This window comes from Lissotriton vulgaris, chromosome 12, assembly GCF_964263255.1.
Source record: "Lissotriton vulgaris chromosome 12, aLisVul1.2, whole genome shotgun sequence".
NCBI classification, from domain to species: Eukaryota; Metazoa; Chordata; class Amphibia; order Caudata; family Salamandridae; genus Lissotriton; species Lissotriton vulgaris.
Genome location: NC_141700.1, coordinates 94,637,684 through 94,665,401, shown reverse-complemented (window position 1 = coordinate 94,665,401; position 27,718 = coordinate 94,637,684). Strand labels below are relative to the sequence as shown.

General features: G+C 45.9%; 1 protein-coding gene across 8 annotated transcripts in view; it reads right to left on the bottom strand.

The window, feature by feature from the left end:
• The window catches only part of POGZ (pogo transposable element derived with ZNF domain), a 520,715-nt gene that overhangs the window by 17,260 nt on the left and 475,737 nt on the right, over positions 1 to 27,718 (bottom strand). The window lies entirely within an intron of this gene.

The following is a 27,718-nucleotide window of genomic DNA, read 5'->3' as shown; positions in this document are numbered from 1 at the left end:
CAGGGATTAGAACTATAAACAGGGCCTATTCATAAGGCACAGTAGTGCACTTTCGTACCCTTTTCCTTAGATCAGGGCTTATAAACTTAAGCTAGGGGATAGATTTATTAGTATTAGTGATAATCCGTCCTTTTGCAAGAGTGTTAGTATACCTTCTATGGAGTTATGCTTATTTCGGGCCGTGTAGGCCTCAAACGGGAGAGACTCCATCTTGCTTTCTGCCCCGGCAGCTTGAGATGCTTCTAGGCCAAGTGTAATGTTTTAGTTTCGAAGTGTGGTTCGCTTGGAGAGAACCGGCTCAGGCTGGCCCTTATCGAAAGACTGTATTTTTCTCCACTCCGAAGACACATCAGGCCGGCCGGCTGGGAACGTGTCCTTGGTACGGGGAGGTACAAGAATTTGGTGGGCGGCAGGTTACTGGCCGTAACTTTACATGAAAGGACAAGCTTCCATATTAGCGAAAGTGTTAGGCAGTGAGTCAGTCAGTCTGTAGGCGGCAGCTAGCCATTAGCATCAATGCCATTAATTATTTTCAGGCAGATAGTCGCCATTTTGAAGTCCGAGAAAGATCATGAAGCTGATACTCTCTGAGAAAGATTGAAGGAGAAGGAGAAGTAGCGCAGAGCGATTGGAGAGAGAGACAGCGGCTAATAAAGAGGAAGGTTCCAGTGACTTGGAGGAAAGTAGAGACGACAGAGCATAGCGGTGCAGACGTGTACTCGTGACTGCTGAGGTGTGATTCTGAGACGAGCCAAGGCACAGACGAGAAGGGAACCTAGATGACTGTTGAACCCCGACTTCGTGCTCACAAGGTGATCTCTGCCCTATAATGTGCACATTCTAACCTTTCACTTTTCTTTGCAGGATATATGTTATAGTATAGTGCTGTGTTTGTAATCATTGTAATAAAATACCCCAGTTCTTAGTGAACCAACATGTGCCTTGTATTCTTGTTCAATCAGGGTAACCTGGTCTTCTAGTCAGACATCGTTTTCATGAACGGATGTAAATCCCGGTCAGGTAAGAGGTGACTGAATAATGAGGGAGAGAGGGACCATTTGATGCTGAGAGCAGAAGGTACATGATTCAATTTGGCAAGTTGTGCTAATTCCTGTTATTGTAGTATTACCCCGAGTAGCCAATAAGAGATTCCTTCCAAAGGTATTCATAGGAAAGTGATCGGCGTTGGTAAGCGGCGTTAATGAGAACACCAGGTGGGAGACTGGTGCTTAGATCCGCCGGATTGCGGATCGGGTTGTGAGAGAGCACTGGGAGGGATACCAGTGTCTAGGTCCGCCGGATTGTGGACCGGATTGGAAGGAAGAGAGCACTAGGGCTGCAGCCTAGTGTGTAGGCACGCCGGATTGCGTGTCGAGTGAGCACTGATCAGTGTGTAATGGTACATAATCAGAACTGCCCCAGGGTAGATTAGTCTGGGTCTAAGTGGCCGTGAGACTACATGGTATGAATGGGATATTGTATATATACCTATTGTAAATACGTTCTAAGGAGGGAGGTGATTACGTTCCGACTGGGTTGGAGGTGCTCTAAGGAGCTGATTCCATCTGGTTCGAGAATCCGGTCGTTACATCTGGCGTCACGAACTGTTTACGAAGCCTGTGTGCGCTGTATTGTTTTGATCTTGTTGGTTTGCGCTCGGCTCGTACGTATTTTCTTTGTTGATAATTGTGTATATATTTTTTGTGTGTCAAAATGTTTTCGCGTAAATTGAAATCTACTTTCAAATTGCCTGTTGAAATTCCCAGCTGGGAATCAATGCCTTACTAGGCCTTGGCCCGTGAGTGGGCCGATTCTACTGGTTTGAGTGAGAATTGGACTTCTTGTTTGGAGCAGGCGGAGCCTACTGATGTGGTTTCTTGCTTGCAAAAGGCACCAGTAGTGAAGGGTGATGAGCTTCCTATTTTAGGACGCAGAGGTTGGATTGTTTTGACTGCATACAGAATGCTTCATGAGAAATTTGTGAAATTACAAAAACGATTTGTGGATATGGAAGAGAAGTTTGTTGAAGTGCAGAATGCGCATACTCTTTTGCGATGTCAAAATAAATTGCTTGCCGACAAACTTGAGACTTATCAGACTATAGCCGAAAGGGCTGCTGTACGTATTGCGAAATACAAATCTAGACACCGTCGCGGTCGTGTTTCTACACGGACGGTGCGTCTAGTCGTGGCGAAAGCCGGACTGGATTGGAACCCCGACGAGTGGGATGGTAATATCTGGGACTCAAATGATTCTGGCTCCTCAGCTGAGGAGGGTGACAAGCGCGAGTCTTCTCGCTCCGGACGTGATTGTAAATCTGCTTCTTGTGACAAAGACGATGATTCTCGCGACAGTGGTCGCTCTTGCCGTTCTGGTGACGTTACTAATCCTGATTGTTCCTCTAAATCTATGGATCGGGCTTCTTCGGAGGTTTCTGCACACCCGGTTTTTCGACGCAAATTACAACAGGCTCCTGGTAATCCTAATGGTATTCATATGGATAGTATTGAAGATTTTACTCAACAGGAAGTTAGTGACATTTTGCAACGATTTCGACAACGGCCTGGTGAGGCTTTGCTTACATGGATGGTGCGCCTTTATGAATTGGGTGCTGCAGGTATCATGTTGGATGCAGGTGATTGTTTACGTTTTTGCTCTTTGAGTTCTGATTCTACTGTACAAGATCATTTTCGAAATTTTAATGGTGTCGGCCAAATTAGTCTACTCCAGCTAGCGACTGATGGCTGTAATCACAAATACCCTACTGAGTCTGATTGGCTTGTCAATGACAAGCCGTGGTATACTTTGCGCGATGCGTCGCAGCGTTTGAAAGAGGAGGTGATGAAAACTGCGATTTTTCTCAGTACTGCTGACAGGTTGTTGGATGGCTTATTGACATCTTCTGTGCGGAATCGCATTATCCGTTCTTCCCCTGTTGCTTATAAGCAGGTTATGATTACTTTGTTAATTAATCAAACTGGCAATCCTTTGTCTGTGGTGCTTGAATCTGTCCGTCAGCTTGGTGAGTTGGGTGACTGGTTTAAACCTGAGAGACAATCTCGACCGGAGGGTCGTACTGCTGGAGATTATAAATTCTCTAGACGTGATATGTTTCTTGCACTGTTAGCTGATGGTGTGAAAAAAGAAGACATTGACGGTGAACCTAATAATCGCTTATGGGACATGTTTCGTAAGCGTGGTTTGGATCGAAAGGAGGGTGCCCGTCGGGTGCGTAAGAATGATTGTGATCGTGAATATTCTGATGACAGTGGTGACGACAGACGTCGTGTGGATTCTGACCGCCGTGATGAACGGCGCTATGAGCGGGATGTGTCCCCTCGTCGTGAAAAAGTAAGGGGGAGAGAGGGGGAAAAAGAAAGGGGGAGAGATGATCGTGTCTACAACAGATATAGAGATGAAAGGGATCAGTCCCCTGAGTTGAGCAGAAGGGAGGATCGACACAGGCTTTCTGATCGTAATTCACAGTACTATGGAGATGACAAAAATCCATTTCGTAATCGAGATGGATATGAACAGGATGTTTTGATATCCAAGAAACATGAGAGCATTTACCCTGATTTGTCCTGGTTGACAGAGTGCAGTAAAAATGACTAGGAAATAGGTCAAGCTCCAGTACGCAGGTGGGCTCACAAAGATAATAGACCCTATGTAGATATTGAAATTTTTTGGAAACATCGTAATATCCAAAGGGCCCGAGCATTGGTAGATACAGGAGCGGAGGCCACTCTAATTCATGGTAAATCAAAGAAATTCAAAGGCCAATTTTTCACAATTACTGGTTTAGGTGGAAAGGAGACTCCCGCAGTGCAAACTACACTTGAGATGAGAATAGGTAGAATTCCCCGAAGAGAATATTCTGTATTAGTTGTACCACTCTTGGAGTATATAATTGGAATTGATATTTTAAAAGGAATGACTTTGCATTTGGATGATGGTTGTTATCAATTTGGAACTAAACACTACATATCGTCCAGACCCGTACGGATTGGCCGTTTACGAATGCCCCCCATAAAAATTCCCCAAGCTACAAAAGTGATTTCTCAGAAACAATATCGTATTCCAGGTGGCCATGAAGAGATCAGTGCCACAATTCAGGATGTGGTTGACGCAGGAGTTATAACTCCGGTTACTTCTGCTTGGAATAATCCCGTTTGGCCCGTGTGCAAGAGTGATAATTGTTGGCGCATGACCGTTGATTATCGAGAACTGAACAAACACACCACCTTTAACTGTTGCAGTACCAGACATTATTACTTTAATTGAAAGAATTCAAAAGCATCCAGGTACATGGTATGCGTCCATTGATATTGCTAATGCTTTCTTTTCAATCCCGATTGCCCCCGAGTGTCAGGAACAATTCAGTTTTACCTGGAATGGGCGTCAAATGACGTTTAGAAGTCTTCCTCAAGGTTATGTACATAGTCCTACGATCTGTCACCGGCTGGTGGCAGAGCATTTGTCCGAAGTAACTGTATACCCACAAATTCAAGTGTGTCATTATATTGACGACATTTTAATTCAAGGTGAAACACAAGATCAAGTTCAGACTCAATTAGATCAAATCCTTGACTGCTTACGTGAAAAAGGTTGGGAAATTAATCCTGATAAGTTACAAGGTCCATCCCAAAATGTCAAGTTTTTAGGTATCAATTGGCATGAAGGTCACAGAGAGGTGATCCCGCAGGTTAAACAAAAAGTTTTAGAGTTTGCAGTTCCGAGGAATAGAAAAGAAGCTCAGAGCTTCATTGGCTTGTTTGGTTCTTGGCGTCAACATATTCCCTATTTGAGTCAGATATTGGCTCCTTTATATCGAGTCACTCGCAAAAAGAATGCGTTTGAATGGGGTGAACCACAACAGAATGCATTTCATTTGGCAAAAGAAGCGATTCAGTACGCCTTGGATCTGTGGCCTGTGGGCGAGGGTGATGTGGATTTGAATGTGTCCGTACAAGGTCTGTATGCAAATTGGAGTCTGTGGCAAAAGCAAGGCAGACAAAAAGTGCCGTTAGGTTTTTGGACTAAAAAGTTACCTGAGGCTGGTGAGCGTTATACACCTTTTTAGAAACAGTTGCTTGCGTGCTATTGGGCTCTGGTGGATACCGAGCAATTGACGTTAGGTCATGATGTGATTTTGAGACCTGAAATTCCTATCATGCAGTGGGTTTTGAGTTCGCCGAAAACTCATCGAATTGGACATGCTCTAGAGGCGAGTGTGATTAAGTGGAAATGGTACATTCAGGACAGGGCACGTGTGGGTCCGAAAGGTGTGGCAGCATTACATGAGCAAGTGGCGCAGGCGCCACCGAATGAGACTGGGAGTGAATGCTCCGTACCTGTAGTACAGGAATCTCCTGTCAAGTGGGGTAAGCCATTTGAAGATTTGTCTGCGGAGGACAGAAAACATGTGTGGTTTACGGATGGTTCAGCGAGGTTCATTGGAGAGAAGAGGCATTGGAAGGCAGTGTCCTATAATCCTATCACACAAAAGTTGCTGAGTACAACTGGTGAAGGAAAGAGTAGTCAATATGCTGAATTATATGCAGTTTACCAAGTTTTGAAACAGGAACTACCTGGCACATGTCATATTTTCACTGATTCCTGGTCCACAGCTAATGGACTGGCGGTATGGTTACCAACTTGGCATTCTCATAATTGGGAATTGCATTCAATAGAATGGTGGGGAAAAGAATTATAGCAAGAAATTTGGGAAATGCTCCCACAGAGTACTGTGACAATCTTTCATGTGGATGCTCATACCCCGATAGACTCCCTTGACAAATTCTTTCATAACATTGCAGATGAGAAATCTAAAATTGCTGAGGCAGTGGTGGACATGCAAGATTCTGATTTGGAGGGATTGGCGTAATGGGCCCACCAGAAAGCAGGACATTTTGGAGAGAGAGCCACTAGCAGGTGGGCCGCCGATCGAGGAATTTATATTCCTTTAAATTACATTAAAGATGTTATTCTGCATTGTCCCATCTGTCAACATTCCAGACAACGAAAAGTACCACAAATTGTTAAAGGTCATTTACATCGAGGAAAATTGCCCGCTCAAATTTGGCAGATTGATTATATTGGCCCGCTCCCTATGAGCAAGAATTGTCAATATGTTTGTACAATTGTCGATACTTAGTGGCCTTTTGGTGGCCTTTCCCTGCAAACAAGCTGCCCAAGTAAATACCATTAAAACATTGGAATTAATCATATTATATTATGGTATTCCATTTCAAATTCAATCTGACAATGCATCCCACTTTCGTGGAAGATTGGTACAGGAATTTTGTGCGGAAAACAATATAGAATGGGTGTTTCACATTCCTTATTATCCACAGGCATCAGGCCTTATTGAAAGAATGAATGGTTTACTTAAAGAACAGTTGCGAAAGTTAACTGACAACAAATACAAAAATTGGAGGGATTACTTATTTCAAGCATAGTTAATTCTGAATAATCGTCCCTTGTTACATGCTGAATCTCCTTTGATGCGTTTGTTTCCTCCAAATGTTGATGCGAAACCCAACACCATTGGCAATACTGTAATGTACTGGGAAATTTCCCCCGGAGCTTTGGCTCTATGCAGAGCAACCCCAGGTTCCGCAGGCTTGGACCTGCATGCCATGAATGACACTGTACTTAAAAGTAAAGATCGAATCATTGTCGAGACAGGCGTTGATGTCTGTATACCGTCTGGAAGTTTTGGACTGACTGCCCCCAGATCGGGCCTGGCCTTAAAAGGTGTTCAAGTACTCGGAGGAGTGATTGACAGTGATTATCAGGGAGAGATTAAGGTCCTCCTGCTGAATAGCAGTGAGGTTGATTTATCGATTCAAAAGACTGACCGAGTTGCCCAATTGTTAATCATGCCTGTTTTCAGTGGTGAGATTCAGAAAGGCACTGCCCCAACTTTATTAACTGTGCGAGGCCAAAAGGGATTTGGTTCCTCTGATAATCCCGGAGCGAGAATATGGGTGCAATCGCCTAAACATCCTCCTGAACAAGCTGAAATTATTGCAACCGGTCATGACAACACCATTTTGGTGATGAGACCAGGGAAAGATAGCTGGGAAGCTGTCCCGGCTGACAAATGTTATTTACGAGAATGAATAATGCCTGTATTTGATTTTCTTTCAGATCATTCTCTGGACTGCTGCTGCAGGATGTGCCAGTGTTGGACTCCTTTTGGTCTGCTACGTCGGGAGAGGAGGGAACCCACAGACTTTGGTTGATTCGAGAACCCGAGTACCGCGTTCCTTCGCTGCGTGGGATTCATCATCAAACTTTTGGACAACTCTGGCCAAACGAGTTACTAATTCTCCGCATTTTTGCCTGACACCCATGCATTCAGTAACTGACATTTTAGCGACCTGTTTGGTTGCTGTCCCTGCCTCGATGGAGACTCTGAGACACATTTTTAATATATCAAATGCCCGACCCAATGTTATTCTGGGCGATTTCGCGGCCCATGAATTTTGTCCCTTATGTACTATTCTCTCGGAATCTATTCCCCCAATTCATTCTCAGATTACTACGTATAATATCACGCAGGGTGATTTGTGCTTTTTCTTGACTTGTGATCCTAATGCAATTACTGAATGTGTAAAGTTAAAATTAAGAGCCGCCACTTCTTTTTCGGCTCATGAACGATTGCTGTGCTCACGAAGACCCCCAAAATCATGTAAATGTAAATGTATGAAGCTTATATAGCGCATGACTTACCCTGGGGCATCTCCGCGCTTGCTTAGGGAACCCGTCCTGGTATTCCCCTGTGAGATAACCCTGGCAGGGTATCCACAAGGTGAAAGCCAGGCATCCCACCGCGAGGGGCCGATGTGAAGATTAAGCAAGCTATTGCCCAGAGTCGCAGAGTGTGAACCCGTGAGTCGAGGAGGCACCGGAGCGAGAATTATCGAGTCCGTGGAATAATTGAGCCCAAGACCCGCCGAGGCGGGGAATTGAACCCTGGTCCAGGGCCGAACTCAAGCTCCAGGTCTGCCGCCTCTAACCCCTGAGCCACACTTCTCCACTCCATCATGTGTTTCTGTTAAAAATAACATGACCTGTAAAAGTATAGTAGTTGCTCCTAGCCATTACCGTACAATGCTGTTACCTTCTGGTTGGCTCTTCTCATGCGGCAACACCTCTTGGCCCTATATTCCTGCAAATATTTCCGGAGGCCCGTGTGCCATCACTAGATTGAGTTTATTAATGTTTTCCTCACATCCCAATACCTATTCCTGTGTAATTCGTGATTCTATGATGTTACATGAGGACTGTGATGCTTCCTTACATCTCTATTCCAAATCTGAATACCTTAGTTTAGCTATTTCAATTATTGGTGTCCCAGCGTTGGCTGTTTACAACGCTAAGTCTATTGGGAAAATGGCCTGTTGGATGGTAAAATCGATTAACCACACCTGTACCATTTTATCTGATATGCTGTTAGATGCCCAGGGTGAACGCAGAGCAATTCTGCAGAACCGTGCAGCTATCGACTATCTTTTGTTAAAGCATGGACACGACTGTTCTGATTTTGAAGGCCTTTGCTGTTTCAATTTGTCGGACCATACCAAATCCATCCAGGCCCATATTGACAAACTCCATGACTTGACTGCAGAAGTTAGAAAACATATTGATCAGGGTTGGTTTGACTGGCTCTTCAATTGGTTACCTGACTCACCACAGATCAGATCTCCGCATCGCTCCTTCGAACCTCCCCAGCCCTCTCTTCTAACGCCAACGAAGCCGCCTCCAACCTCACCCTATGGTTATCCAACACCGCCGACACCTTAGCACCACTGAAAAAACGTCAACACAAACCTGGCAGCAAGAAGGCCTCATGGTTCAACGATGATCTCAAGAAGTCCAAGAAACTATGCCGCTCCCTTGAAAAGGCCTGGAAAAAAGACCCATCCACCAGCACCAAGGACGCCTTCAAAAGCGCCACCCGCACTCACCACCAACTGATCCGAAAAGCCAAGAAAACAGCATTCAAGGATCGACTTGACAACAACGCCCACAACAGCAAGGAACTTTTCAACATCGTCAAGGAATTTTCCAACCCCTCGGCCAACTCCAACGACATCACCCCCTCTCAAACCCTCTGCGACTCCCTAGCCTCTTTTTTCCACAACAAGATTGCTGACATCCACAACAGCTTTGACAACCAACCCGGAAGCCAACCCACCCTACCATCTGCTGACCATCTTCCCCCCGTAAACACCCTTAACGCCTGGAACCCAATCTCCACTGAGGACACCATCCGCCTGATGAATTCCATCCACTCTGGATCCCCCACAGACCCATGCCCTCACCACATCTTCAACAAAGCAGACTCCGTCATAGCACCGCACCTCCGAGACGTCATCAACTGCTCCTTCAACTCCGCTACCTTCCCAGAAGACTGGAAACACGCTGAACTCACCGCCCTTCTGAAAAAACCAACAGCAGACCCCACCGAACTCAAAAACTACCGCCCCATCTCGCTTCTTCCATTCCCGGCCAAAGTCATCGAAAAAGCCGTCAACAACCAGCTCGCCGCCTTCCTCGAAGCCAACAAATCCCTCGACCCCTCACAATCTGGCTTCCGAGCCAAACACAGCACTGAGACCGCCCTCATCGCAGCAACAGACGACATTCGAACTCTACTGGACAATGGTGACACAGTCGCCCTCATCCTCCTCGACCTCTCTGCAGCATTCGACACAGTCTGCCACAGCACCCTTCTACAACGCCTCAATAACATCGGAATCCAAGGAAAAGCACTTGATTGGATCACCTCGTTCCTCACCGGAAGAACCCAGAGAGTCCGCCTCCCACCATTCAAGTCCGAGGCCTCTGAAGTCATCTGCGGCGTACCTCAAGGATCCTCACTCAGTCCCACCCTCTTCAACGTATACATGAGCCCCCTCGCGGCCATCGCCCGCCAACACAACCTCAACATAATCTCTTACGCGGATGACACTCAACTGATCCTTTCTCTCACCAAGGACCCCAGCACCGCCAAAACTAACTTACACGAAGGAATGAAAGAAGTCGCCGAATGGATGAAACAAAGCCGTCTGAAACTGAACTCAGACAAAACAGAAGTCCTCATCTTAGGTACATCCCCCTCTGCTTGGGACGACTCCTGGTGGCCGGAAGCCCTCGGAAAAGCACCCATCCCGACAGACCACGCACGGAACCTTGGCGTCATCCTGGATTCTTCACTCTCAATGAACAGACAAGTCAGCGCCGTATCCTCTTCCTGCTTTAACATTCTTCGCATGCTCAGAAAAACATTTCGCTGGATCCCCTCCGAAACAAGGAAAACAGTCACCCACGCTCTAGTCACGAGCCGACTGGACTACGGAAACACCCTCTACGCAGGTACCACCGCTAAACTCCAGAAGAAACTACAACGAATCCAAAACGCCTCAGCCAGGCTCATATTAGACATCCCACGCAACGAACACATCTCTGGTCACCTTAAAGACCTCCACTGGCTACCCGTCAATAAGAGGATCACTTTCCGACTGCTTACCCACGCACACAAATCACTCTACGACATCGGACCAGATTGCCTCAACTCTCGACTGTCCTTCTACACCCCCTCCCGCCAACTTCGCTCTTCCAGCCAAGCCTTCGCCACTGTACCTCGCATCAACAAGACCACCATGGGAGGCAGATCCTTTTCATACCTGGCTGCTAAAACATGGAACTCACTCCCCGCTTACCTTCGCCTCACCCAGAACCACCTAGCGTTCAGAAAGCAGCTTAAAACGTGGATATTTGACAAATAATCCTCCTCCCCTTCCTAAGCGCCTTGAAACCCTCTGGGTATGTAGTGCGCTATACACATTTTATGACTTGACTTGACTTGACATTCCCTACGACAGATATTAGGGGGTATTATGATTTCTATTTGTATTTTAGTAGCTATTTGCTGCTTTCTTCAGTGCATTCCTTCTCTACTCCAATACTGTAGATTTGGCAAGAGGAATAGATCAGTTAGTTTTGTTTCCTATTATTCTTCCACGGATGTTAGTTCCATATAGAGAATGATTAATAGACTGGAGTCAAGGGTGAAGTGTTCTGACCGACTTTTTCGGCCCTCCTTTGAGGGAGAATGATTGAAGGTGACTCCAGCCTATTACCCTTCTAGTGCAGGGATTAGAACTATAAACAGGGCCTATTCATAAGGCACAGTAGTGCACTTTCGTACCCTTTTCCTTAGATCAGGGCTTATAAACTTAAGCTAGGGGATAGATTTATTAGTATTAGTGATAATCCGTCCTTTTGCAAGAGTGTTAGTATACCTTCTATGGAGTTATGCTTATTTCGGGCTGTGTAGGCCTCAAACGGGAGAGACTCCATCTTGCTTTCTGCCCCGGCAGCTTGAGATGCTTCTAGGCCACGTGTAATGTTTTAGTTTCGAAGTGTGGTTCGCTTGGAGAGACCGGCTCAGGCTGGCCCTTATCGAAAGACTGTATTTTTCTCCACTCCGAAGACACAACATCAGTCCGGCCGGCTGGGAACGTGTCCTTGGTACGGGGAGGTACAAGAATTTGGTGGGCGGCAGGTTACTGGCCGTAACTTTCCATGAAAGGACAAGCTTCCATATTAGCGAAAGTGTTAGGCAGTGAGTCAGTTAGTCTGTAGGCCGCAGCTAGCCGTTAGCATCAATGCCAATAATTATTTCCAGGCAGATAGTCGCCATTTCGAAGTCCGAGAAAGATCATGAAGCTGATACTCTCTGAGAAAGATTGAAGGAGAAGGAGAAGTAGCGCAGAGCGATTGGAGACAGAGAGAGAGACAGCGGCTAATAAAGAGGAAGGTTCCAGTGACTTGGAGGAAAGTAGAGACGACAGAGCATAGCGGTGCAGACGTGTACTCGTGACTGCTGAGGTGTGATTCTGAGACGAGCCAAGGCACAGACGAGAAGGGAACCTAGATGACTGTTGAACCCCGACTTCGTGCTCACAAGGTGATTTCTGCCCTATAATGTGCACATTCTAACCTTTCACTTTTCTTTGCAGGATATATGTTATAGTATAGTGCTGTGTTTGTAATCATTGTAATAAAATACCCCAGTTCTTAGTGAACCAACATGTGCCTTGTATTCTTGTTCAATCAGGGTAACCTGGTCTTCTAGTCAGACATCGTTTTCATGAACGGATGTAAATCCCGGTCAGGTAAGAGGTGACTGAATAATGAGGGAGAGAGGGACCATTTGATGCTGAGAGCAGAAGGTACATGATTCAATTTGACAAGTTGTGCTAATTCCTGTTATTGTAGTATTACCCCGAGTAGCCAATAAGAGATTCCTTCCAAAGGTATTCATAGGAAAGTGATCGGCGTTGGTAAGCGGCGTTAATGAGAACACCAGGTGGGAGACTGGTGCTTAGATCCGCCGGATTGCGGATCGGGTTGTAAGTGAGAGAGCACTGGGAGGGATACCAGTGTCTAGGTCCGCCGGATTGTGGACCGGATTGGAAGGAAGAGAGCACTAGGGCTGCAGCCTAGTGTGTAGGCACGCCGGATTGCGTGTCAAGTGAGCACTGATGGTGATCAGTGTGTAATGGTACATAATCAGAACTGCCCCAGGGTAGATTAGTCTGGGTCTAAGTGGCCGTGAGACTACATGGTATGAATGGGATATTGTAGAAAACCTATGCATGTGTATTGCTATTTTCCCCATCCTTAGGTACGAGATGTGCATACATATATATATACATATTATATATATATATATATATATTAAAGCTCCTGTGTTAAACAAACACGCCACACTCACGGGGGTAAAGAAGAGACAGGCGTTTATTCTGCAGCAGCCTGCTAATTAGCTCCAGGGTCCATGAAAGCCTCAGAGGATTCAGAGGCTGAGGGTTCGTCTTGCGGGTTCCGACGCGTTTCGAAGGTTAACTTCCTTCTTCTTCAGGGAAATGACGAACATCACGTATGGTGCAGGTACGGGTCCAGTTAAATACATGACACGCCCCTAATGGCGGGCTGGGCTGATGCCGCAGTGTCTACTGGAACATGTAGGCTGTCTTTAATGTTAGTGCATATTTCGCAGTCCTCATCAGGGATCCTGTGCTGCTGCTGATAATCGCCCGCTCCGCACCCCCTCGCCTGCCACGATAACATCTGCATATGGGGAAGGAGTGGTGAATATCCGGTCTCCTCCGAATCTGTATGATTCCCGTTTTTCAGGCTCCAAGTCAAGCTGGTACTGTGGCGGTGCTAGACATGTGCAGGGTCACTGCGACGCTCCTTTTTCCGCCTAAATGTCCATGCACTCTTAAGGCGGGTGCAGAATATATATATATATATATACCTATTGTAAATACGTTCTAAGGAGGGAGGTGATTACGTTCCGACTGGGTTGGAGGTGCTCTAAGGAGCTGATTCCATCTGGTTCGAGAATCCGGTCGTTACACTCCACTTTTTGAAGAATGGCTGAAGAACTTGGGGGTGAATCTCCCATTTGTGTAGTTGTTGGCTGTGTCTGCTGAGCAGATCCGCTATTTGATTGTCTTTTTCTGGGAGGTGTTCTGCCAGGAGAAAGATGTTTTTTGGAATTGCCCACTTCCATATGCTCTGTGCCAAGTGGGACAGCTGTGGAGAGTGTGTTCCTCCCTGTTTCTGGATATAGTATATGGCTGTCATGTTGTCCGTCCGGATCAACACAGTCTTGCTGTACAAGTATATTTGAAATGATTTCAGGGCTAGGAATATTGCTAGCAACTCTAGTTGGTTGATATGCAGTCTCTTTTGTTTGAATATCCAGAGCCCTTTTACTGTGCATTGAAGTAGGTGGGCTCCTCAACCTGTCAGTGATGCGTCCGCTGTTAGCACTAGTTGTGGAACTTGCTCTTGGAACAGTCGCCCCTTGGAAAGGTTTTGTGGGTTCCACCACTGCAGAGAGTTGTAAGTGCGACTGTCTACCAACACTAGGTCTTTCAGTAGTCCTTGAGCTTGGTTTTACTGTCTTGCAAGGCACCCTTGCAGTGGACGCATTTGAAGTCGGGCATGGGGGACAATGAATATGCAAGAGCGCCATCATGCCTATGAGCTACATGAAGACTCGAGCTGGCAAAGAGTGTTGTGGCAGAAATTTGCGAATGAGCATCTGCATGCTGGCTATCCTCGCCGAGTTTGGATATGCCTTTGCCACTGAGGTATCTATAGTAGCTCCCAGATATTGTCGTGTGTGGGATGGTTGTAGGTGGGATTTTGGGTAGTTTATTGAAAAACCTAGGCTGTGTAGCAGCTGAAGTGTCTGAGATGTGTCTCTTAGACACTATTTGTACGATTTTGCTTGTATTAGCCAATCGTCTAGGTATGGAAACACGTGGATGTGTTGCCTCCTGAGATGTGCAGCTAATGTCGCTAAGCATTTTGTAAACACTCTTGGAGCTGTGGTTACCCCGAAGGGGAGAACCTTGAATTGGTAGTGTTGACCTTCTATTGTGAACCTGAGATATTTTCTGTGAGCTGGATGGATGGGTACGTGAAAATACGCATCCTTGAGGTCCAATCTTGCTAGGAAGTCTCCTTGCTGGAATAACGGGAGCACTTGCTGTAGTGTGATCATATGGAAGTGCTCCAACAGTATGTATTGATTTAGGGGTCTGGAGGTCCAATATTGGTCTGAGGGAATCGCCCTTTTTGGGAATAAGGAAGTATAGTGAGTATACTCCTGTCCCTTGGTGTTGGAAAGGGACTGGCTCTATGGCCCCCTTTTCCAGCATGCATTTCATCTCTTGTTGTAGCAGGGTGATGTGTTCTTTGGACATAGGACGGTGTCTGGGTGGTATGTTGAGTGGAGTAGAAGTGAGTTCTAGGCAATAACCATACAAGATAATTTGTCTCACCCACCTGTCTGCGGTAATTGCGTTCCAGACTGGTAGGAATTGTTGGATTCTGCCTCCGACCGGTGTTAAATGGTCTGGAGGTAGTGTGATGAAGTCACTGTTTTGCAGCAGTGGAGGCCCTGATGTTATTGCCTCCACGTCCTCTTCCCTTATTATTGTTGCCCCTATAAGCTCATCTGTTGGAGTTCTTGTTAAAGGAACCTTGGGTGTTGCTTTTGTATGTAGACTAGGTTTGTGAAGTATTTCCCCGTGTAGCTCCTCTGTATGAGGAGCATCGAAAGGAACCTCTGTATTGTTGAAACTGCAACGCACCCATTGATTTTGCAGTTTCTGTATCCTTTTTCATTTTGTCTCAAATGGTGTTGACTGCTGGGCCGAAAAGGAAGTCTTGATTGACTGGTTGGTTAAGAATGGTGGATTGCACCTCGTTCTTAAAGCCAGAAATACGTAGCCATGCATGTCTTCGTAGTAAGACGCTAGTGTTAATAGACCTGGCTGCAGTGTCAGCTGCGTCAAGCGCACATTTAATGGAGGCGTTTGTAATAAATTTCCCCTCCTGTATGAGGTTGTTAGCTTGGGCTTTGAAAGGCTCAGGCAGGTGTTGCATTAAACTTTCAAGCTGGTCATAGTGTGCTCTGTCGAAATGAGCTAGTAGAGCTTGCGTATTTGAAATTCTCCATGAATTGGAAGCCTGTGATGCTACCCTTTTACCCGAGGCCTCTAGTATTTTGGACTCCTTATCAGGAGGTGGAGCTTCTCCTGTTGTCTGGGAGTTGGCCCTTTTGCGTGCATTAGCCACTACTAGTGAGTCTAATGGTAACTGACCTCTGATATAAGTAGGGTCTGTAGGGGCCACTCTATATTTCTTATCAATCCTGGGATTGATTACGCATGCCCTGGCTCCATCTTTAAATATATCTGGTGCGTGTTTTAATACCCCTTTCAACATAGGAAGTGTTCTGACATTTTTCTCTGAAGTAGAGAATGTGTCAAATAAAAAGTCTTTGTCTATAGGGTCATTGTGCACGTCTAAGTTGTGGTACTGCGCTGCCCTATCTATTAGCTGGTTGAAGACAATGGTGTCGGCAGTAGGTGACAGCGTTGTTGGGTATGAGGAGATGTCAGGGATGGAATGCGTGTCATATGGATCAGTCTGATCATCCCATGGTTCATTTTGAGGGTTAGGATCCTCTGGATAGTCCTAATCATGTTGAGGATCTTCACCTGTGTCGTCCTCATTGTACCCAGAGTGCATAGGAGAGTAAGGAGCAAAAGGCGTAGAAGGCATAGTGGGATAGAAAGGAATGAAAGGTCTAGAGGGAGAAGTCCCAAAGTCCTTCTTAGGTTTCACCTGGCGAAAAGCTGCGCAAGCACCGCTTCACGCAGGCGAAAACTTTTGTTTACCAGTATGGACAAAAGTCCCGCCTCAGTCTTCTATTGGCTAGCTCCATAAATGGAGGCTACTGTGAAGTGCTCTGACACCTTCGGGTAAAGTCTGCGCTATATAATAACGCACAAATAAATAAATAAGTCAGCCTCCGCCGCCCACCCCTGCCAGGACAGACGCGCCCCCCTCCCGCGGTTTGCGTGACACTTCCCGTCCGCCTCAGGTCAGGTGACGTGCCGGGGAGGCGGGCTAGGCAGTATTTGCCCTTCCTTGTGCAGTGACTGGGTCTGCCGACGGAGAGCATGCCGAGGAGCACAAGGAGCGCTCGCTCTGTTAGCCGCAGCCCCCCCCCGTCCTTTCTTTGGTGGCTTTGCTGACGTCTCTGCACATCTGGCTCCTCTTAGCGGCGGTTCGAGTCCAGAGAGAGTTTTCAGCTGAGGGTTGCACATACCTCCAGCCGGGGGAGGGGGGAGGGGGGGGGGGGGGCACGCAGCGGTATTTTAAGGACAGCCTGGCCAAGGCCCACTGTCCTTGGGACAGGAGAACCCCCCTCAGACATGAACTTGCCGTCCCGGAGAGCAGTCTGCGCCAATCCACCTGGGGTTTCCAAAAGGTATTTTTATCTTTGTGTTTTTCCGAATATATAGATAGTGACAGGGCCATGTGCGCCTCATGAGACATAACAAGACAGTGCATGCCGGCTGGATTTAAACTGCCTTGTGGTGGAGGAGAAATAAAACGAGGGAGCCAATATTAGCAGCTATAGGCCTCTGCACTGCACATGGGTCGACAGGTAGTAGAGATGGATACCAGCCCGCCATATTTCTTTTTTTTTTTTAACTCTTTTTATTGGATTTTATACAACAAAAAGACAATACAACACATAAGAGAACCCCCTACCCCCCCACCCCCCACTCGAATCGGGCAGATTAAATGTGGAACAAAAAGAAATTAAAGAGCTTATAGATAATATTAATACATAAAATTTAATATTTAAATTAACAGATAAATCATCAAGATACAAATAAACATTAAGATAGATGGGTATACATTACAACTAGATATTTTTGACAATATTATTGTTAAATGAATGTCTAAAGTTTAGACCATTCTATTAAAGGAGACCAAATTTTTAAACCTTTTATTCTACGTTTCCTACCTTTAGTTTTATATATTGCCATTTCTAAATTAAAAATTGCTAACAGTCTAGAGAACCACTGTTTATATGAGGGGGCGATAGGATCTAGCCAAGCCGATGCTATACAGATTCTTAAAACGGCCATCGAGATAAAAATCAGTTCGTGACCAGCATTCAGATTAGTACAATTTACTACGCCTAATCGAGTTGTTTGATCAGATAACTTAACCACCGTTTTTAGGATTAATGAGAGGAAATGTTCAATTTTTTGTTTTGAGAGAAGTTAAAGCAGGACAAGATGAAAAGATATGTATACCATTCGCATCTTGTAAGTTACAACAAAAGCAACATGTTCCTCTCCCATTACCCCATTTAGCGATTCTGTCTGGAGTATAATACATGAAAAAGCATATTTTATAAAATTGTGTTTGTAATTTAGTTGACATGAGTAGTTTGTGAAAGCTCATTTACATACTCAAATTCATCAGCTGAAATTATACATTTCTTTTGCCATTTCTGAATAATCTTCTGTCTATCATCAGGTAAATATGGAAGTAATAATTGGTAAAAACCCCCAATCCGTATTTTTTCCTGATAATGACTAAGAGTTTCAGCTATAATATTTTTAGGCATGGTGTCTTCTCTCTTCATTCGTCGTAATAGAAAATCTCTAATTTGGAGATATTTAAAGAAATCTCTCCATTCGAGATGATAATTGTCTTTCAAAAATTCAAAAGAATATATCCCGCCATATTTCTGAGGGTGCGTGATGGTTTGGTAGCTGAGTTGAGGTTGTTTCCTGGCCCAAATAAAAGAGCTGCATATATCCGTCAGCTGTGCCAGTTAAACCCTTCGAAGGGGGAGTGGGAGGGTCTGGAACATGTATAAGAACTTAGGGAGGGCAGACATTTTAAAGGAGGCTGGTCTCCCCACCCATGAGAGGGTTTGTAATCACCAAAATGAGGTGGCGGCTTTAAGGAAGCGCAGCAGTTGTTTAAAATTGCTTCTGGTGCTTGTTAGATTTGTCTATTTGTTGCTCTTTACAGCTGAACTTAAGTGGGTGCGTTCTCCATGAATGGTGGTTGGTTTAGTAGTTTGTGGGATCCTCAAAGCTAGAATTAGTCTGCCTGCTGGACTTTAGTTCTCGTGGTTATGCTCCTCTAATTTTTAAAGGCCCGTGGTAGTTTCCTGGTACGTGTTCAGGTCTATTTGTGTTTCTGGAGTGTGCAGGTGTGTAGTTTCAGGTAGCGTGAGCTCCTCACCCCCCTCGTTGCTTGTGTGTGCATGAGCTCCTCCTCCCTCCTCCCCCCTCGTGGCTTCTGCAAGCGTGAGCTCCTCACCCCTCCGCCCTCGTTGCTTGTGTGCGTGAACTCCCCACCCCCTCCCCGCTTGTGTGTGCGTGAGCTCATCACCCCCTTCCCCCCTCGTTGCTTGTTCTTTAGAGGAATGGGGGAATGAGAGTCCGTGTCCAATGGCCTCTTCTTCCTGTGTAGGATTGTGACTTTACCAGTCTCAGGGTTTATATATATTTTTGCCTGATCCTCTGATGGATCTGGATGGAAGACTTCCACTGTCCCTGGCTGTGTCTTTGACTTCTTTGGCTTAGTCTTTTTTGGATCGACTATTGCCTCCGGGTCGATAACCTTTTTTGGTTTGTCGACTTTCGGTGCTTTATTGCTCTTTCTCGGCTCGGCCTCTTTGTCCGGGTCGACGAGTGATTGCGGATCGACCGGATCTTTAGGTTTGACACGCTTTCTGTGCTAGACAGGTTTTTTAGGTCGACTGTCTTCTGTAGAGTCAATGACTTTTTTTGGAGCTCTTGTCTTTGGTTCGATGCCTTTCTTTGGTTCGATAACCTTCTCTGGTTGGACCACAGGCTTCGGTACGACGCCCTTTGTGTCGACGACCTTCTTCGGTTCGAAGACCTTCAGCACAGCGGCCTTCTTTGGGTCGACGGCCTTCTTTGGGTCGGCGGCCTTCTTCGGGTCGGCGGCCTTCTTCGGGTCGGCGGCCTTCTTTAGCTCGACGGCCTTCTTTGGTTCGGCGCTTTTTGGCTCAACGGCCTTCTTTGGTTCGGCGCTTTTTGGCTCGACGGCCTTCTTTGGTTTTGCGCCCTTTGGCTCCACGGCCTTCTTCGTGTCAACGCCCTTAGGATGTACGGCCTTCTTCGGTTCGAGGCCCTTTGGGTCGATGACCTTTTTGGGTTCTAGAACCTTCTTTGGAATAACGTTACTTGGACCTGGTGTCTCTGAAGGCTTAATCTTTGTTTTCGGAGCCGAGCCGGACGGCGGGGCTGCTGAATTATGTTTTGGATCTTGGCTAAGGCCTTTAGGCGATGCCTCGACCGGAGCCTTCTGTAACGGGGTAATTGGTGTCGGGGGCAATGTACTCACGGTTTGCCCCGGTGGGATTTCGTCATCTGAGTCCCAGTGGTCCTCAATGGTGACGATTTCTAAATCCGAATCTTCCGCTTCTGGAAGTTCTTGTTAATCCTCGAAGATGTTGTCTGGTTCCGGTGCCTGTCGCTGCATCTCTTGCCTAGCGGCCAGTCTAATCCGGATTGTTTTCTTCAAACGGAATTGGGCACAGGCTGGGCAGTTTTCTTCCTTGTGGTCTGGTGATAGGCACTTGTTGCATACTGTGTGTTTGTCAGTATGCGGGAACTTGGAGTGGCACTGTGGGCACCTTTTCAAAGGGCTCCTTTCCATCGACAGCAGGCCCACGTGGCGTCGAAAAGGCCCAAAGGCCCGCGTCGACGACCGGCTCGTGATGGAAATCTTGATTGAGTCAAGAAGTACCGAGCGAGAACAACACAGTCGAAGTCAAAGGCATTTTGGCCTCTAGAAAAGTTTAGTTTCGATTCCGAAGTTGGAGTATAGGAATAACATCCGAACCCAATGGCGGAAAACAACAATCTGAGGATGGAGAAGATGCCCATGCGCACTGTAGTCCAGGGTAGGAGTCACCTATCTCGTGATACTTCAAAGACTCTTCCAGGACAACAAGGTGCATTCATCCGAACCCAACACTAGGCGGCGATCTATGCACAGATATGCCTCGAACACATAATAATCCCACTAGCAATACCAACTTTACACCTTGTGGTGTTTGGCAAAAAGTTGATTGGACTTTCCAAGTGGTTTAGTTCCGTTAGTATCATTATTTAGATTTATAATGCGCACAGCTACCCAGGAGAGTTTCTTGGCACAAGGCAGGTAGGGGAGAGGTTCTCAAGTTCAAAAGGCTAGGTCTTAAAGCCTTTATGGAAAACAAGGAGAGATGTACTTTTTCTTAGTGAACCTGGAAGAGAATTCCAGATTTTCCGACCCAAATATGAGAAGGAACGACTTTTCATGCGAGACAATCGGGCACTAGGCACACTAAACGAAGAGTGAATCATAGATCGCAAAGAGCGAGAAGGATGATAAAGCGAGACCAAGTCCTGAATATATTGAGGACCAGTTCCCACTTTAGACTTAAACATAAAGCATAAAGTTTTGAGCTTGAACCGGTTCGGAATTGTGACCAGTGTAGAACGCGGAGAAGGATGGAGACTGAGGTAATGTTAGGAAGGCAGTAAAGTGGCCTTAGGGCTGATTGCTGAACTACATCATCCGGCGGGTAATAGCTTTTTCAGCTACCAGATACAGCACATTGCTATAGTCCAGTCTAGCCATAATCAGAGCCTGGATCACAGTCCTTTGAGCAGAAGCAGGGATCATTCAGATTTCTTAGACATTTGAGAACTGCAAAACAGATGGCTGTCACCTTAGCCACCTGAAGCTTCATAGACAGCTTGTCATCCAGAAGGAATCCTAGGTTCTTGACTTTCTGCAATGGAATAGGCAAAGCCCCAAGAGAGTTAGGCAAGTGGTGAAGGCCCCAGAGCAAGGAGTTTTTCCCAAGAATCATGACCTCAGTCTTATCGCCATTGAGCCTGATAGTTTTTATTTATCTAAGAGGAGACGCAACCTAGGCCAAAGCCTAACTCTGATGGTCCATGGTTCTGTTCAGAAGACAGAGTAATGGTGATTATTGTCATCTGTGTAGGAAAAAAGTGTCAGACCACATTTCTCCACTTCATCTGCCAAAGGGCGGACGTAGATGTTAAACAATAGGGGGATCAACACTGAACCCTGATGAACTCTTGTCTTCAGGATAGGAGTCTCAGATCTGGCAGTTGAAGAAAAAACTTGGAACATATGATACTTTAGGAATGATCTAAGCCACGCCAAAGCAGGGCTCTCCAGTCCCAGGGCAGCCAGTCTCGCCTCCAAAATTGAGTGAGACACAATATCAAAGGATGAGCTTAGGTCTAACAAAATAAGCGCAGCTGTTCCGCCTTCATCAAGATGCTGACTCAAACACCCTGTCATGCCCAAAAGGGCGGATTCAGTGCTGTGCTAAGTCCTAACTCTAGACTGAGAGGAATGAAGAAAATTCTGAGCCTCCACAAATGAGGTCATCTGGCCATTATTATGTTTACCTAAGAAAAATCGAAAGAAGAGAAATGGTACGAAAGTTGGACATATTTGCCGGGTCCAGATTAGCTTTTTTCAGAACGGGAAGGACCATGGCATATTTCCATTTCATGGGAACCTGTCCCTAACTAAGAGAGATATTAAGAAGATCTCTTAGTAAGGATAACAAGTTGGAGTCAAGTTGACTGATCATATTAGGGGTCCAAATGGGAACATGTTTTAGTAGACTGCAGAATGATTTTAAAGATCGCAGTGTCCAACAATGGCCAAGTCCTTGATTTAGGTGCTTCATCAGCAGTAGTCACAACACCATAACAACCTGCAAACCTGCATGTGTAGGTTTCTAGGGATCGGGATTAGTCCTAGTGACATCTGGCTGGCCTTCATGAGTGCAGTTTAGAGCAATTTGCAAAAGAATCTTTTCCACTTTTTGATTAAAGAAGAGCGCTAACTCCTCGCACTGCGTAGAGAAAGGAGTGTCGGATGCCGATTGTAGAGGTATAATAAATCTTTGATCACCTTAAACAAGGTTTTAGAACAATTTTAGCGCTTAATTTTTCTCTGAATAACACGCAGCCCATGCCAGTTTGCAGAGGCTGTGATATTTATTTTTTGCTCTGTTCTATACTGGCTTTTAGCTTTTTCTGTGTAGGACTTAAGCCATAACCTTTCCAGGGCCTTGCACTGTTTTTCATATTTCAGCGCTTCACTAAACCAAGGGGCTGGCAGCAAAGATCGACCTGAGAGTTTGACAGTAGCAGGTGAGATTTGCTCCATAACCTCTGCAAGGCAATTATAATCCATCACTTTTTTTAAAACTGGCCATTTATGATGCAATAGATTATTCAATGCTGGAATATTCAGTTTCGTCCAATTCCTTGATTTGAAGGGTTGGTTAGGGCATGATGTCAGAAACCTGGGCAGGATTCTAATGGTAAAAGGCACAGCAAAATGGTCAGACCACAGCAGTGGCAAAGGTGGGGAGGGGAGACCCCGGAAAAGACTTGATCCAGTAGATGGCCGGCCAAATGCGTGGGACCAGTGTTGCACAGATTTAGGCTGAGGACACCAAGATAGACTATGAGAGTGGATCCGAGCTTGCATTTAGGGTCTTCTAAATGAAGATTAAGGTCACCAAGTAGGGTGAAATTCACCTTTTTAGGTCTCGCTTTGGTGAAAGCGCGCTCTCGCAGCGAGGACTATAGCTGTCGGCTCAGCCGACGAGGGGAGACCAGAGATGGCCACACACGCAGCATTGTCAATGGCAGCGTCGGATTCCGACGCGCGCCTTCGGATTGGGTTGCGCGCGTGAGCTTGTAACGTATACAGCTCACGCGTGCGACACAATCCCAAGGCGCGCGTCGGAATCCGACTGAGGGGCGGGCCGTTTGAACTACAAAATGACGTCACCACTGTGACGTTTGTAGTTCAACGTGCGATGTTGAGCCAGCCTTGCAAAAGCTTGTTTCTTATCCAGCGAGCGAGCCTTGCTGACTTCCTTAGCACTGCATTTAATCATTCGGGAGTGGAGGATTAACGGTTCACATGCCAATGTGGGGCGGACGGAATTGGTGCATTTGCGTTTTCTTTTATCTGCCAGTGCAGCTTTGATATCCGCCGAGCCGCATTAGATTTTCCACTGTGCGTTTAGCCCATGTCATGTTATTGTCGTTTCACAGATTACATCTTGACCACAGCCCTTACTCTAAGAACTGTTGATTAATTCAGGTTTCAGTATGCATTTCTGATTTATTTTGAATATTGTCACCAAGGTTCAGGCACATTAAAATGTGTCTTCCCCCCGAGACGTGCCATGAAATACTTCAAAGGACGTCATTGCAGCTTGTTTTTTTGCGTTGTTTAGGGCTCGCTGAAAGGACTTTTACTTCTCTGGTACTAGTGATCTTTTATTTGTACATAGCTCTGCGATATCTGCATTTTCCGGCTGTATCTCCTTGCAGTCTGGTCCGTGCGCCCCAAACAGATCTACAAATGAGCACAAAATCCTGGGATCCAATGCGTTGGGAATAAAATGGGTGGCAGCAGAAAGGGGGCGGAGTCTCAAGTTGTGATGTTAGCAAGGAGCTGACAGTCAACGTATACGTATATACTTGCTAAAAAGTCTGCCTCGAAGAAATTGGTAACAAGGACAAATGTGATTAAAAATCTGTTTTGGCTTACCTAATTAATCAGACGGGCTACATTTTAAAATATCTTAGATGTGAAACGAAACTGCTGATGCAATCTTTGTGTACCCCACAAGTCCTGGGTTGCTAGAGATGTGTGAAGTCTGTTCAAGTGTTGGACTCCTCGTAAAACACCACAGATGGTTAATATGCCTGCTGCAAAGAACAGCTTATAGCATGCAGGTCACACATTTATATTTTATGTAGGTAGCTGTGTGTTACACTGTTTGTGTGCATGTAACTGTGTTTCCGTGCTTTGAACTACAAAAAGACGTCACCACCGTGATGTTTGTAGTTTAAAGTGCGATGTTGAGCCAGCCTTGCAAATGCTTGTTTACCATTTCCTGAATAGTTTCTCCTCGTCTCAGTCCGGGTTTGGGATAAAATAAGTCTCGCTGCATTTTTGCTGCCTCTGCGTAGCTACTTTGCATCAAAGTTCCAGCACGAGGCATAATTTTACGGGGATACCGCTGTCATAGAAGGAGATGAATAGAGCTGGATATGCTAAGCGCCCCCCAAATAAGAATCTAGTAAACCTTAAGGGCTATTTGTCGCGTTGCAGCATTTTCGCCGTCCCGAACGGCCACTAAACACATGCAGGCACGAGTCTAGTTCTTCTCGTCACGAAGCACTTCCGGGGGAAACGCTTAAACGCTGCGCTTCCCGCCGGCTCTGTGCTTCAGATCCTGTCTGGAGCCTGTGTGGAACCCAGAAGACGCTGCGGACTGCTCCCTGTCTTCTGCCCTCGCCGCACCGAAGCGCTTGCCTCGGATTTTACCTACGGACGTTTCCGCTCTGGAGCGCTGCTGATAGACTCTCATTAGCTGCATGACAGCGCTGCTGTGCAACTTCCTTTCCATGAGTACCGCGCGTGAAGCGCTGCTGTATGTGCACCCTTCAGCGCTGGAGCGCTATTAAGTCTTTGTTCTGGGCCGAGCTACAGCGCTTACCCTTGGAGTTTTCTTTTGCCAGCATCGCGCAGGAGCGCTACCCTGGATTAGTCAGTACTGTGCACCGCGCTAGAGCGTTGTGTTCCTGGTTGTTCTTCACCGCGCAGAAGCGCATTGTTGGTTTGCCTTTGGAGCGCAGGAGCGCTCGCCAGTTGGTGGCTATACTTTGTTTTTACAAGCTCCACACAGGAGCCTATTATTTTCATTGGTGAGCATTAATCGCGCAGGAGCGCTTGTACTTGGAGGAGAACCTTGTTTGCCCTAACTCTGCGCAGGAGCGCTTTTCCTTATTTGGTTATTGTAGCACGTGGACGCCTACCTTGGTTCACTTTCCTTTTCATGGTTTACCGAGACCACATGAGCCATGGTGAGTCTATGGAGCAGGTCCTCAATTCCTGCATGTGTCTAGTGTTCTACCCTGAAGTGGGAAGTGTGGTATATCTAATCGGGTCCTTCTTGTTTCCCCAGTTATTGCCCGAATCCTTCTCTACTCTACAACCTCCAAGACCTAGTCATTTTCTGATTTGGCTCCTTTCCCTGGTTCCCTCCTATCCCTGCTGGGTAACACTCTCTGCACGGGTCAGGTGGGCATAGGGACGGTGGCTCTTGTCTCTGCGGAATTGCTTCACAAGCAAAGGTGAGTCTTCTGGGGCATCTGACACTATTACAAAGCCCTTAAGAAGGCCGTAAATGCAGGGTTAGAAGGGAGCGCGTGTGGCATTCCTCACAGCCACGCGCACTGGGGCCGAGTTCTAGCTCTTAACTCACTTTTGTGTTTTCGAAAGATAACCAGAATGCTTGTCTCTTTTTCTTGTTCTGCCCTACTTTCTCTTTCAATTTACATTTTGCCCCTCTGTTTATTTTTCTTTGCGCCTCTACTCTCTCTGCCCCCTTCCTCTATCTCTCTTTGTATACCCTCTGTTACTCTTGTCTCCCCTGTTCTCTCGTCCTCCCGTCTCTCCGCCTGCCAATCGGTCTTCTTTCCTGAACTATGGCGTTTGTCTCAGACTCACCGGACCCCTCCCTCTCTCACCACTCTGTTTTCAAGAGAAAACGTTTTCATGCATTGCTGTCGTCTTCCTCCTCCTTTCGTAGCCAGGGGTAAAGCCGTCGACGCAGATAGCTCGGTGGGTTAATACACTTGGTGCAGTGATCTGCCTTTAAAGTGAGATGACAAGGAGGAAATGCAGCTGCAGTATAGATGTGATTCGAAGATTACATTTTCAAATATTAGTTTGATATGTCAGAAGGATAACGTGCCTCCTGCAAAAAAAATGTCTTCATCGTGCGTGTACCATCTATGGGCCCCTGCTTGTGCCGAGCTCTTCAACCATCTGAGGGCGACATATAGAGCGTCGGGTCAGCTCAAAGAGCTTATAGGCGCTAAATACCTCAGGTTAGCAGATCTGGGGTATTGGGAGAAGGGATTAAAAAAAAAGACCCAGACAACTAAATTTGATTAAAAAATGAAATGTTCATATTTAGTAAAACTCGCGAGCTGTCCTAATTGAGTAGCACAAACCTCTCGAAGGAGCTTGCTCCATAATTTAGGGCCAATAAAAGGTAGATTCAAAAGCAACCTAGCAGCCGAGTTTTGATCCAACTAAAGTTTCCTATTTAGATATTTAGGCAGACCCAGGTACAAATGAGTTAGCGTAGTCAAGTCTGGAGGTGATTAGAGCATGGATGGCAGGTTTTCTTTTCTGTGGCTAAAGGTAGAAACCCCAAAATTTAAGTTGGTTAGCAGTGTTCTTCCAGGTTAAGTAGTTGAGTGTGGTCATGGTATGACAGAAGCCTGTATCACGGGTGCCAGAGAGCTCATATAAACGTTCAGGAACCAGGGGCGCAGTTTACTCAGTAAGATTTGGGAAGGGGGCTCACATTTCTCAACTAAAACAGTGGGCCACAGGGTGAGGTGAATGTGTGGGGTAACCATGTTGTTAATTGGACTAGTCCCATAAGGAGCAGGGTCAGTTCTGATTTGAAGAATGGGGGCCTCTCGGACTGATTTAGAGTTTGACAGACCTGTACTCAGTTGCAATGCAATAGGTCTCGCATTTACACGAGTTTGAGCTATTGACATTGCAAATTACAATGACTTATTTTTGATTCATTTTTAAAATATAACTAAAAGGCATTGTCATTTACAATACCAATATCTTAAATTTGTTCCTGTAAAAGTTTCATATGCTTGTTTTATTTATTTATTAGTTTTCACTTTTATATGGCGCAAACTTTACCCGCAGGTATCAGAGTGCTTTAAATCACCATGCTTATAACAAGCAAGACTAGCACTCTATATTACTGCCAACTTTGCCTAGCATAAGCAACAGCTAACCATTCACAAACAATCGTTATATACCAATTAAAGAAAAAAAATTAATGCAAAGCATAGTCATTTACAATGCCAGTAACTCAAACTTTAATGCTGCGAGACCTATTGCATTGCAAATGCTTGTTATAAGTGGAGCTAACAAATCTGGCAAAGAGGTACACCAATTACTAGCATAAGCAGGGGGACGATCTAGCAGGACTCCTGAAAATGTGAAATTCAGGTGTAGACGAAAGCGCAAAGCAAAGACCTTCACAGTCAGGTACCACAAAATCTTAAATTTTCCATTGAAAGTTGTGTTTAAAAATAATCACAATCCCCCCCACCTGTCCGATTATGCTGGTTTTTCCTAGCTATACTGTAAT